Source organism: Balaenoptera physalus, assembly GCF_965194825.1.
Source record: "Balaenoptera physalus genome assembly, chromosome: 11".
Lineage (NCBI taxonomy): Eukaryota > Metazoa > Chordata > Mammalia > Artiodactyla > Balaenopteridae > Balaenoptera > Balaenoptera physalus.
In genome coordinates this window covers 104,780,163-104,793,139 of record NC_138896.1, presented here as the reverse complement: position 1 = coordinate 104,793,139, position 12,977 = coordinate 104,780,163, and the positions used below count along the sequence as shown (strand labels likewise).

The following is a 12,977-nucleotide window of genomic DNA, read 5'->3' as shown; positions in this document are numbered from 1 at the left end:
TAATAAAGGGTCTAATGTTCAAAATACATAAAAACTCTTAGAACTCAACAATAAAAGACAAATAATCCAATTTAAAAATGGACAAAGGATTGAATAGACATTTCTCCAAAGAAAATATAAAAACGATCAATAAGCACATGAAACAATGCTCAACATTTGGGAAATGCAAATCAAAACCACAATGAGATACCATTCCACATCACTTATGACGACTATAATAAAAGAGGAAAAACCAGCAACAGCAAGTGTTGGCAAGGATGTGGGGAACCTGGACCTCTTACACGTTTCTAGTTGGAATGGAAATGGTGCAGCTGCTGTAGAAAACAGAGTGGCAATTCCTCCAAAAGTTAAACACAGAATTACCACAAAACCCAAAGATTTCACTCCTAGGTATATGCCCAAGACAACTGAAAACATATGTTCACAAGAAAACCTTTACACAAATGTTCATAACAGCATTATTCAAAAAAGCCAAAGAGTAGAAACAACCCAAATGTTCAGCAACTGATGAACTGATAAACAAAATGTGGTATATCCATAAAAAAGAATATTATTCAGTCATAAAAAGGAATGAAGTACTTACACATGCTCAACATGGATGAACCTTGAAAATATTATGCCAAGTAAAAGAGGCCAGATAGAAAATGTCACTTATTGTATGATTTTATATATATATATATATATATACACACATACACATACATATATATGTCAGAATACGCAAATTCAGATTCCAAAAGTAGATTAACAGTTGCCAGGAGCTGTGGGGAGAGGGGAATTTGGAATGACTGCTAATGGGTACAGGTTTCCTTTTGGAGGATGAAAATGTTCTGGAATTAAATATTGGGGATAGTTGCACAACCTTGTGAATATACTGAAACTAGCACTTGTATTAGGACCCTTTTAGCTGCGGATAACAGAAATACAACCTCCACTAATCTAATCAGAAAGTTCACTGGCTCGTGAAACTTGGAGTCCAGAGGCAGAAGGAGCCTTCCGGATTCACTGATCCAGTAACTGCATGTTGGTTTCATGAGTCCTGACTTCTTAAATCTCTCTGCTCGTAGTCATCAGTGTCAGATTTCCTTCAGGCTGGTAGGAAGATATCTCAAGTTACTCCGGGCAGCACCTCACAAAGCACCATCCACGGCGAAAAAGAGAGCTCATCTTCTTAAAAGTTTTCTCTTAAGAAAGAGGAAACTTCCCCCAAAGCCCCGAGCAGACAGGCCCTCACGGCTCACAGTCAGAATTGGCTCGTGTGCTCATCCTAAGGCAATCACTGCAAACAGGAAGAGGATTACTTTCAGACCACTGAGGTCCAGTCTGGATCTTGGGGTGCAGCAGTTGGCTGGGTGGGGAAGGAGTGGATACCGAACATAGTAAGAATTAGGAAGGAAGGGGAAAATGGATGCTTGATAGGAAGCCAAGAGCTTAATTAAGTTATCTCAACAGAATATGATTGATTCAATTTTTATAAACTTGATTAACCTAATATATTCAATCAATGAGCTAGAAAGAAGTGCATGGACAATGTGGAATCCAGTATTCTCTACAGAGATTTAAGATGTAATAGTACCAACCAAGGATGCATCATGACCTCCATCCTCACTGCCAGAGAATCTCCTGAGAGGTTCCATCTCCCAATAGCTGGAAATCCCCTAGCAAGAGACCTTAGCTACAGAATAAGAGGAACCCTTTGGAACTACCTACATGTGTCTCAACAGCACAAATGAGTTAATTTCTAATCATTCCTCTCTAAGAAAGGGTGATTTGCAGAATATTTCTCTCCTATTTATAAATGGAAAAATAGTTAACAAAAATAAAAATAAACACATTTTTTAAAAGTAGGCAAGGGACTTCCCTGGTGGTGCAGCGGATAAGAATCCGCCTGCCAACGCAGGGGACACAGGTTCAAGTCCTGGTCCAGGAAGATCCCACATGCTGAGGAGCAAGTAAGCCCATGAGCCACAACTACTGAGCCTGTGCTCTAGAGCCCGTGAGCCACAATTACTGAGCCCACGTGCCACAACTACTGAAGCCCGTGTACCTAGAGCCCATGCTCCGCAACAAGAGAAGCCACCACAATGAGAAGCCTGCGCACCGCAACGATGAGTAGCCCCTGCTCACTGCAACTAGAGAAAGCCCGCGTGCAGCAACGAAGACCCAACGACCCAACACAGCCAAAAATAAATAAATAAATTTATTTTATAAATAAATAAATAAATAAATAGGCAAGACTTGAATAGACGCTTCACAGAATAATATATACCAATGGCCAATGAGCATGTGCAGAAGTGCTTGACTTCATACGTCAACAGGGAAACGCCATTTCTAAAATTAAAAGCACTGAAAAGCCAAATGTTTGTGAGGCTATAAAGCAGCTCAAAATGTCAAACATTGCTGGTGGGAGTGTAGAATGATATGTCCACTTTAGAGAACAGTTTGTTAGTTTCCTGTAAAGTTAGCAATACCACTTCCATGACCCACCAATTCTTCTCCTAGTTATTAATCCATGGGAAATGAAAACATATGTCCACAGAGTTATTCAAGAATGTTCATAGCAGTCTTATTCTTAATAGCCAAAAAGTAGAAACAACCCAAACGTCCCTCAACAGGACAATGGAGGAATAATTGCAGTGTATTCACACAATGGAATACCACTCAGTAAAAGACAGGAGTCACGACTGCTGCCTGCCCAGCACGGACGAATTTCACAGAAAAGATGTTGAGTGAAAGATGCCAGACCCCCAAAAGTACATACTGTGTGGTTCCATTTATAAGATGTTCAAGAACAGGTACGTCGAATTCATGGTGATAGAAATCAGAACAGTGATTGCCTACAGGGGTTAATCAGAAAGGAACACGAAAAACCTTCTGGAGTGATGGAAATGTTCTATATGCTGAGAAGTGTGTTCATTACACAGGCACACATTTATCCAAATTCACTTACTGGCACACCCAGGACTGGTACATTTCAGTGTATGTAAATTTGACTTCAATTAAAAGAATGAAAAAGTTGAGAGCCAGAAGTTGTGACTGGAGGGAGGGTGTCTGGAGCCAAATCGGATGAAGCAGGGATTCAGGGCTCAAGAGTTTGCCTCTGATGTTCTGGGCCCTGGGGACATGCAGGGGTGTGTGGCTCAGCCTTTGCTGCATGTTCTGGGGACATTGTCTCCTGTCACCCTGCTGTGCAGCTTTGGTGGCTGAGTCAACCGAGCTCCTGGTATCTGGGCTTTGCCATTTGCCCCATCCTCCCTGAAACACCTTGGATAGTTTGTCTCTGAGGAGAGGCTCAGGTGGAGGCAGAGCAGCCTCTGGGTCTCCCTGCCTCCGATCCTGAAGCAACCAAGCGTGGGGAGGAGCATCCTGCACAGCCCCTGCTTTCCTGAGCAGAGCTGGACGGAGGCTTCTGAGAAATCTCATTTCAAGTGCCTGCTGCCCGCCCAGTCCTGCTCCATGATTTCTCACCGCCCTGCATGGGTGATGACTCAGTGCGGGGGAGGGAAACAGGACCCGCGCTCTGCCCGAGGAAGCCTGGGCTGCAGCTGGGGGAGGAGAAGCTGCCCATCCCTGCCAGGACTTGTGGTTTCCCCTCCTGATCTGTCTGCTGTCCATTCTGTCCAGGCAGGACGAAGGAACAGAAAGGGCTTGAACTTTGGGGACAGACTAAGCTGGGGGGGGCATCCTATTTAAGCCTCAGTTTCCTGTTCTGTAAAATAGGGTGGGGATATCTTAGGAAATTGGGTGATTTATTGAGGAAGAGCACTTAAGAAAAACCTCTAAGGGGTGAGGGAAGCAGGATAGGGAAGCGGGGAGCCAAGCGGGGAAGTGGCCACAGATAAGGTCCAGCCTTAGCCTGATCCACTGTGGGCTGTGGGACTGATCATGTCACAAAGTTGTTACCCACTCCAGATGCATCCCCATGTCAGCATTGACTGTGGGGTGCTCTTGAAAGGACACAACCACCTGGTGAGGTTCCTGTCAACAGACGGCAATTCTCTGGAGAAGGGGGGTGGCTGTGAGCTCTTGGCAGCCAACGTGCTGGAGAGTGGGCATGCTGGCCTGGCGACGGAGACCTACTGGTGCTGGGACCCCAACAGCAACTACTCTAGGGGTAAAATACCCGTCGCCCAGGGCTTTTGTGAGTTCACACAACAGGCAGTGAAGAAACAGTGACTATTTCTTAGCTGCGTGAGAAAGTGTACCTGGTAGCATAAATGTGTATGCTCTGCCTACTGCAGATTCAACATTTTTTAGGGATCAGGGCAGAGTGAGAACCCAATATCTATGTATCTAAGCATGAGCAATATAAAGAAACACTAAGCAGATGCGAACTATTGTATATAGAATGGATAAACAACAAGGTCATACTGTATAGCACAGGGAACTATATTCAGTATCCTCTGATAAACCATAATGGAAAAGAATATGAAAAAGAATGTGTGTGTGTGTGCGTGTGTGTGTGTGTGTGTGTGTGTACATATATATATATATATATATATATATATATATACGAATTACTTTGCTGTACAGCAGAAATTAACACAACATTGTAAATCAACTACACTTCAGTACAATATTAAAAAAAAAAGAAACACAACAGCCAGAAGTTGGCAGAGCAGCTGTGTCCTGAAGACCCCCTTTTATTCCTGGATCACAGGAAAGTTTGGGGTTCCCAAGGAAGGTAGCTGGAGCAGTGCGGGGGACCCTTTAGGGACCTGGGGCAGTGGCTGCCTACCATCTGGTCTTACTGCCTTGCCACATAATTCTGCCTTCCTTCCACGTACCTGGAAGATCTTCATGCACACCTACCTGAGCCTCTGGTCATCTGTATCAACTCCTCCCCTTAACATTTCTCTATTTTGTGCTTCTAAGAACTTGAGAATTGACCACTAGGTACCATCACCTGGTCCATCCAACCCAAGACTCTGCTTTTGATGGGGCTTTCCAGAAACAGTGAGTTGGAAATGTTCCTGGGATGTCCACATTTCCTCTAATAATGTACGTCATGGGAGGAAAGAACACTGACTTTAGAGTCAGACACACGTGGGTTTCAATCCAGCTCTGCCATTTGATGGCTGTGTGCTCTTGATCAAGTTGCTTTACCTCTCTGAGCCTCGGATTCTCTCTCTGTAAAAATGTATAAATTAATGTGCTTGCTCAGAACGGTGATTAGGAAGATTAAGAGCCTCATCACGTGAGGTGCTCAGCACATAGTAAGCCCTTGATAAATATTGACTCTTTGCCCCTTGTCTCCTCTGGAATGAGGTTATGTGTTCGGTCCTGTCACCCCTGGGGGAGCAGCTTTCCTAGGTTAATCACCTGCACTAGGGGGTCTGGCTTGTTTAGCCTAATGAACTTCTTTACCCTCTGGGAAGAGGCCCTCATCCTGTCGGTTTCTGGCCCCAGTTCCAGGAACTGCCCCACAAAGCCTCAATTATTTCCTCTCAGCTGTTTCTTGCATCTCCCAGAAGACTATCTCTTTTACGAGCATCCTCTTTGTTCCCTCATCCAGCCGCCCTTTCCTGGTAAAGATCGTTTGGCCAAGGTGGTGCCTTTGCCAGTAAGCTGTGTCTTTTGTTTGGAATCCTGGTAAGATGGTATGGAGCCCTAGTGGAATTTGCCATCACAGATGAGGACTTGAAAGGGGCCAGTGGTCGGGTGCCTGAGCACCTGTTTCCTCCCTGTATTAGAGGTGCCTCTGCAGGCGAGGAGGGACTTCTAGGTCTAAAATGTCAGGGCACAGACAGCAATATCCCAGCCTGACCTTGGGGTAGCTAACAACTAAAATGTGTCTTTTGACACAGTCTGGGGGTTCAGAGAAAGTGGGAGAGAGGCCCAAGCATGGAGGGGCCCTGCCCTGAGTTCTGGGACTATCACATGCAGAGGGAGGGGATCTGGGTTCAAGTTCTGACATGGCCACTTACCAGCTATGTGATGTAGGGCATTTTATTGAACCACTTTGTGCCTCAGTTTCTACTCCTATAAAATGGGTATGATAATGACAGTGAGCATTTTCCCCCAACACTGGGTTTTTAACTCCTTTACACATGTGCATCATCACCTCTACAATAGCACCTGCTCTCCCTGGGGAAAAGCCCCTGCACACCCAGGCCCTGTGTTGGGCAAGATTGGCCTTAACCTCCAGGCTTCAAGTTGGGCATGTATTTCAGCCCTAGCCTATGAGCACATTCCACCCTCACACCCTCCTTGATAGTTCAGATATGGATGCTAGACCCCTGGGGGCTCAATGAGACGCCAGGGCTTCTGTTGGAAGTTGAAAAACGGAAGGTCTCTTTCCCCAGGGATTTCAGAGAGATCAGGGTTTCTGCTCGGAGCTGCTCATGGTCATTTTGCCTCCACAAAAGGAGAACATGATTGAGAAAGAAGCCAACACAAAGCCAGGAGATGAAGAGACAAAGGTTCTTCTTTTTTTTAAAAGCATTTTTAAAAATTAATTAATTAATTTATTTATTTATTTATTTTTGGCTGTGTTGGGTCTTCATTGCTGCACACGGGCTTTCTCTAGGTGTGGAGAGCGGGGGCTACTCTTCGTTGTGGTGCACGGGCTTCTCATTTTGGTGCTTCCCTTGTTGCGGAGCACGGGCTTTAGGCACGCGGGCTTCCGTAGTTGTGGTACATGGGCTCAGTAGTTGTGGCTTGCGGGCTCTAGAGCACAGGCTCAGTAGTTGTGGTGCACAGGCTCAGCTGCTCTGCGGCATATGAGATCTTCCCAGACCAGGGCTTGAACCCATGTCCCTTGCATTGGCAGGTGGATTCTTAACCACCGCGCCATCAGGGAAGTCCTGAGACAAAGGTTCTTGATAACATCCATTGAACGCCTGGATCCAGCTGGGCCTGAAGATCAACCTCAGGGTTTTTAATCACTGTTTTTTGCTAAAGCCAGTTTATGCTGGGTTTTCTGTCCCTTGCAACTGCAGAGTCCTTCAGCCGTATTGTATATACAATAGTATTGTACATCCCTCTCTGGTTGTTTGGAGAATTAAGGGAGACAAGCCATGTGAGGCTCTTAGCACAGGGCCTGGCATGCAGTAGGCACTTAATAAATGCCCCTTTCTCCCAGGGCTTCAGTTTTCTCATCTGTCAGATGGGTGCATTAAACTATATCCTATCACTTGTTAGTGGAGGTGGAGACCCTGAAGGAGAAGTCTGGGCAGTTCTTCTAAAGTAACAATGAAGCACTGTGGTAGGAAGAGCAATGGTCCCACACAATGTCCACATCCTAAACCCTGTACCTGAGAGTAAGTTATGTTATGTGGCAAAAGGGCTTTTGTAGATGTGACTTAATTAAGGATTTTGAGATGAAGAGATTCTTCTAGATTATGTGGGTGGGTCCAACCTAATCACATGAGTTCTTAAAAGAACGTAAGAATTAGGTCAGAGAGATGCAACATTGCTGACCTTGAAGATAGAGGAAAGGGGCCTTGAAGCAATGAATGTGGGCAGCCTCTAGAAGCTGGAAAATGTAAGGGGATGAACTCCCACTACATCCTCCAGGAAAACATGCAGCCCTGCCAACACACTGATTTTAGTCCAGGGAGAATGGTGTCAGACTCCTAACCTCCAAAACTGTCAGATAATCCATTTGTGTTGTTTTTAGCCACTGAGTTTATGGTAATTTGTGTTAAAAAAGAGATAACAGGCCCAAAATGGAGTCACTTATACTAAGTTCCATGTCACCAAACTGAGACTTACTACCTAATTTAATTATAATTTCAGACTCTCCCAGGAATAGAATCTTAAACCAGTCAGGAATGACCCAGTCAGCACTACTGAACCTGCCTGATAGAAGCCTGTGCCCCCGCTAAAGGAAGGTGACCTTGCATATCCAATTGTTTTGTGCTAGTATACTTCCTTGTCCTGCTCCCTTCATAAAAGCCTTTCATTTTGTGCAGCTCCTCAGAGCCCCTTTCTGTCTGCTGGATGGGATACTACCTGGTTCATGAATCACTGAATAAAGGCAATAAGATCTTTAAAGTTTACTCAGGCGAATTTTGTTTTTTAATTTTGTAGCAGCAATGGGATCTGGAGGAAACTCCCAACAACTTTGGGGGCAACAAGAAACACAGGCAGTGGTACCCACAAATGCTTTTAGTTCTCTGCCTTTCTTGCCATTTCCAAGGGTTCTCCTTGGTTCACAGCTATGTTCCCTTTGCATTGAGCCACTGATGTAATTGGCTTTCTAGCCCAGGGCAGGTCAGCTTGAGTTAGCAGACAGTTCTACTAGAATCCAAGTCCCAAGCTCTTGGCCCAGTCCCTGGTTCCACTTTGGGACATGCTGGTGGTTTAGTCCGCAGTGCCCCATTTGACTGGAATCCCAGTCCACAGTCCCCATTTGTTGGGGATGTGCTGGTTCAGTCCTTTCCCAAGTTCTATACCGGAATTGCTGGTGGTGCACACAAGGCCTTCTGTTGGCCAGTCCACAGTAACAGCTCTTTGGTTACTGCTGGTGTGTTAACACGCACAGGAGGGAAAGGCTATTTCTAATGGGAACCTCAGAAGCCAAAAGCTGCAACACTGGTGGACATGGATTGAGTACTTCAAAGCTGTTAGAGCACTCACCACCTAACTCCAAGACTCCTGTGTTAAAATACGTTGATCACAGAATAGGTTAGATTAACACTAGGTCACTCAACATCCTCAAGAAAATTTCCGTGCAGCGAGATACACTGTAAAACACCACACAATCCCCAACCCAGTAGCACATACTTCTTAGGTATTAATTTGGCTCCAAGAGACCCAAGGCTTAGCTGAAGAAATGGGATCCTGAAATTCCCAAGAACCGAGCACACCTTCTGGCACACCCGCTTGTTTATGTCTAAGAACTGTGGTCCCAGGAGCTGTGGATATCCACAAAAATGGCAGAATCTTACCAAGACAACCTACAATTATAATGGCCTTTATGAGGAATGTTCCAAGACAAGATCAATTAAGAAATGCACTTTAAAACAAGGGCTCCCAAATCAAACAAGCAGAATAGGTTACCTAATTTAGTTGTCATGCAGAAGCCTCCAGAGGGCTTCAAAACCACAAAATAGTTTCATTAAAAGAGTCATTGCCAAAAGCTAATGAAAAATTAAAGATATAAGATGCACATAAAATAAGAGATTATGACATAACTCATGCCACTCCCCTCCATCCCTCTTTATTTGCCGTCTTCACCAAGCACCCTGGCCAAGGCTGGCGGGCTGGAAGTGGCCAGACGCTGCCCTCTCCTCAGCTTCCTTTCACTTCTGCTGACCGTGGGCCCTGCCCAGGGCTGGAACGACTTAGACAGAATATTGTTGTGGGATGTAAAAGCTCTTACCCTCCACTAGGACCGCTATACCACTTCTCGTGGGTTGGCTCCAATCCCACAGTGAAATGTATTGGAGGCATAGCTGGATGGGATGCTTATACCCCCAAATTCATACAGTGTCAGAACAAAGGGCGGGATGGTTATGATGTACAGTGGGAATGTAAGACTGATTTAGATATCAAGTACAAATTTGGAAAAACTGCCAGGCTGTAAAAGCTATGAATCCTCTGAAGGTATATACTAAGAGGCTCCTATAGCTTGGAGTATAACTTAGATCACATGGAACTTGGCCTGAAGAAATTGAGAGAGTCTAGGGAAAACCATGGCTTTAACTCTTTCTCTGATTATTATAATAAGTTGTACTCCCCAGATTCATGTGGCATCAGTGGAGTGATTTCCATCGTGGTGCTACTTGCTATTGACTTTGGAGTTTATATATTGTTCCTTAGTGATGGCCAAGATTCTCCTCTACCATATTCTGAGTATACTCCACATTCCCATCATTATCAGAGATTCACCAACTCAGCAGGAGCCCCTCCTGTGGGCTTTAAGGCTGAGTTCACAGGTCAACATGGTGCAACCTCTGGTTTTGGCAGTGCTTGCGTGGACAGCAAGGAAATGAACGTTCAGGACCAGGGTTCTGGACTGGCTTGGGAACTGGAGGAATATTAGAATATTTGGCAGCAATAGAGCAGCAACACCCTTCTCAGACTCATGGTACCACCCATCTCACCCTCCCTCATACTCCAGCACGTGGAAGAGCCCTGCTTACCACTTCTTGGAGGCACAGGTAGCTCTTTGGCATGTTCAAGCTCAGAGACCAGACCCAGAACAGCAGCAGGATATGGTGGTACTAGAAGATGATAAAGTAAAAAGTTGAAGTCAAACACTGGTTGCAAAATTTCTGATTTTTCATCACATTCTTTTTAAAGCAGTGCTACCTGCTAACAACTGGGGAAAGGGAATATACAAAAGTTCTGTGGTGTTTTGTTCTGTATAGATTTTTGTATTATTTGAGGCTAAGAAGTGATATATGACAAAATGCTTATGTAGAGAATTATATGTTTGTGTAACATGCAGATGTATATTACAGTTTTTGAAAGTGATGATTACTGTGGAATGCTAAAAATGTATTGTTTAATTTATAAAACCTGTGATGCCATAAGAAGCATTAAGAATGAAGTCTTTATACTAATAGACACTGAGTACAGAAAATTTCAGACTTAGGTGGTTTTAGTTTATGAGTCATTACCTCATAGAAACAATGATAATATACTTGGTATTTATTACTGGGTGTTGCCTGTTCTTCAAATATTTAAACCAAGCTTTGGACTACTAATTATACTTATCTGTGTGTTCTGATCACTTTTGAGCTCAGGAGCTTTGAATTCTTCAGTGGTGGGTGAGATTCTAGTAAATGAGAATTACCTTTTTTGGAAAAGTAGAAAACAAGCATCTAGAAGGTTGTTGTGAATGTTTGTGTGCTGAAAAAAACACCTGAAACTTCCATTTCATTTTAAAAATTGAAATATTTCAATTTTTACAATATTGATTTACAATATTATATTAGTTCCAGATAGACAACATAGTGATTCAATATTTTTATATATTATACTCCATTTCAAGTTATTATAAATTATTGGCTATATTCCCAGTGCTGTACAATATATCCTTTTAGCTTAATTAATTAATTAATTAATTTATGGCCACGCAGCATGGCTTGTGGGATCTTAACTCCCTGATCAGGGACTGAACCCAGGCCCTCGGCAGTGAGAGCACAGAGTCCTAACCACTGGACTGCCAGGGAATTCCCTAGCTTATTTATTTTATAGATAGGATTTTGTGCCTCTTAATCTCCTAACCCTGTTTTGTCCCTCCCCCCTTCCCTCTCCCCACTGGTAACCACTAGCTTGTTCTCTATACCTGTGAGTTTTTTGTTATATTCATTCATTTGTTTTATTTTTTAGATTCCACATATACGTGGTAACATACAGTATTTGTCTTTCTCTGTCTGACTTATTTCACTAAGTATAATACTCTCTAGGTCCATCCACATTGTTGCAAATATATATATATATATATATATATATATATATATACATACATACACACACACACACACACACACACATACATACATACACACACACCACATCTTCTTTATTCATTCATCTGTTGTTGATGGACCATATTCATTTTTTTAAAGAGGTAAAGTTCAAATACTTCAACAAATGTCTTCTAATAGCAAAATCATGCAGTTCTCTGTGGAATCTCAAGTGTTGTTGTAGCAGTCTGTTCAATCTTACATTAAAATGACAGAAAAATAAAATAAAATAAGACCACCTGTGGCTGCAGGTGATCCTCTTCTCTTCTTGGTCAAGGACCGAACTAAGGATTAAAGAATTTTCTAAACCAAGGGAGGATTCCCCAAAAGTTTTCTGAAAAATTTAGAGCCCTTATTGAGGCCTATGACCCCAGGCTGCCAGGTCTTTATCAGCTTGTGCACATGCTGGTAGGACCTGATGAAGCCCAAAAATGGATGCGGGAAGCAGAACGGCACGACCCAAGGATGACATTTGAGATCCTCAGTCTTCAACATGGTCTCCTTATGGACCAGGAAAAGCTTGCAAAATAGCAACTGATCTTTTAAAAGCTATTTCTAGAGTCTTCCCTGCCTGCACTGATTGGTCAAACATGCAAACAAAAGGAAGATAAATCTGTAGCGGACTTTAAAGCCCATCTGGAAGATTTCTTCCTATGGCGTTCTGGGTTCCATACAATAAATGATGTCAACCAACCTGCTCTAGCTGCCTTATTTGTAAATGGATTATCTCTTGAGGTTAGTGGTTTGATAAAAGGCAGAAAGAAGGATGGGAGGCCCTTGGCCTGACTGGACTTGTGACTATAGCTGAGCACTTTGAAAGGATTGTAAACAAAAGTCCATCAAGCTGCAATCACCCCAAGGCCAGAAACCTAAAATAATACCCAGGCCTCCTCCATTGTAATCTGCTAGGGGTCCATCATCAAAATGCTGGCCCATGGGTCAATGTCTCATTTGTAAACACCTGGGACAGTGGGAAAATATTTTCCTCAAAGGTTTTATGCAAATCCTTCCACATCACGTTGAATGCCCCCACATACCTACCATTGAAGGAGGACTCCCAAATGGGTCACTCCCAGGGTTGATGGGTCTCTGAAGGATTTTCTGATAAAGTGCTACGCTATTCCCTTAAATAGCCAAAGGAAACTAAAATTAAAATTAATGGAAAACCATGCCAAATTCTGGTAGATACTGGAGCCTGCAGATGGGATCCAGGGAAAACTGGCAGAAGCCAGTGAAGGGTGAGAATTCTTACCAAAAACAGCTCTCCTGAATCTCTGCCTGTAGTGCTTGGTGGAAAGAGGAAAATACAATTTCACACTGTCCCTTTCCAAATCCAGACCCATTGGTTATTGGTCCTTTCTCTCCCAGGGACAGCTGTAACCTTGTTTGTCTTCTTTTGTGTCCTGTCAGCTTGGCTTGGTAACTGCCAGGCTGGGGGCCTCAAAATATGGCCAGACAGAAATGTGGGTTGAACATTTGTGGCTAGGGTCCATTGCCAGCCCTCTAGGGAATTGTCTAGGTCCTTCTTTCTTTTGGCTATCTTTGGGAGTGGCT

At 43.7% G+C, this 12,977-nt stretch overlaps 1 pseudogene across 1 annotated transcript; it reads left to right on the top strand.

The window, feature by feature from the left end:
- Nucleotides 1-888: 888 nt before the first annotated feature.
- On the top strand, nt 889-11,379 carry LOC309639047 (store-operated calcium entry-associated regulatory factor pseudogene; annotated as a pseudogene). Its single transcript has one exon. The product of its transcript is annotated as a store-operated calcium entry-associated regulatory factor pseudogene (transcript).
- The last annotated feature ends 1,598 nt before the right edge of the window (nt 11,380-12,977 follow it).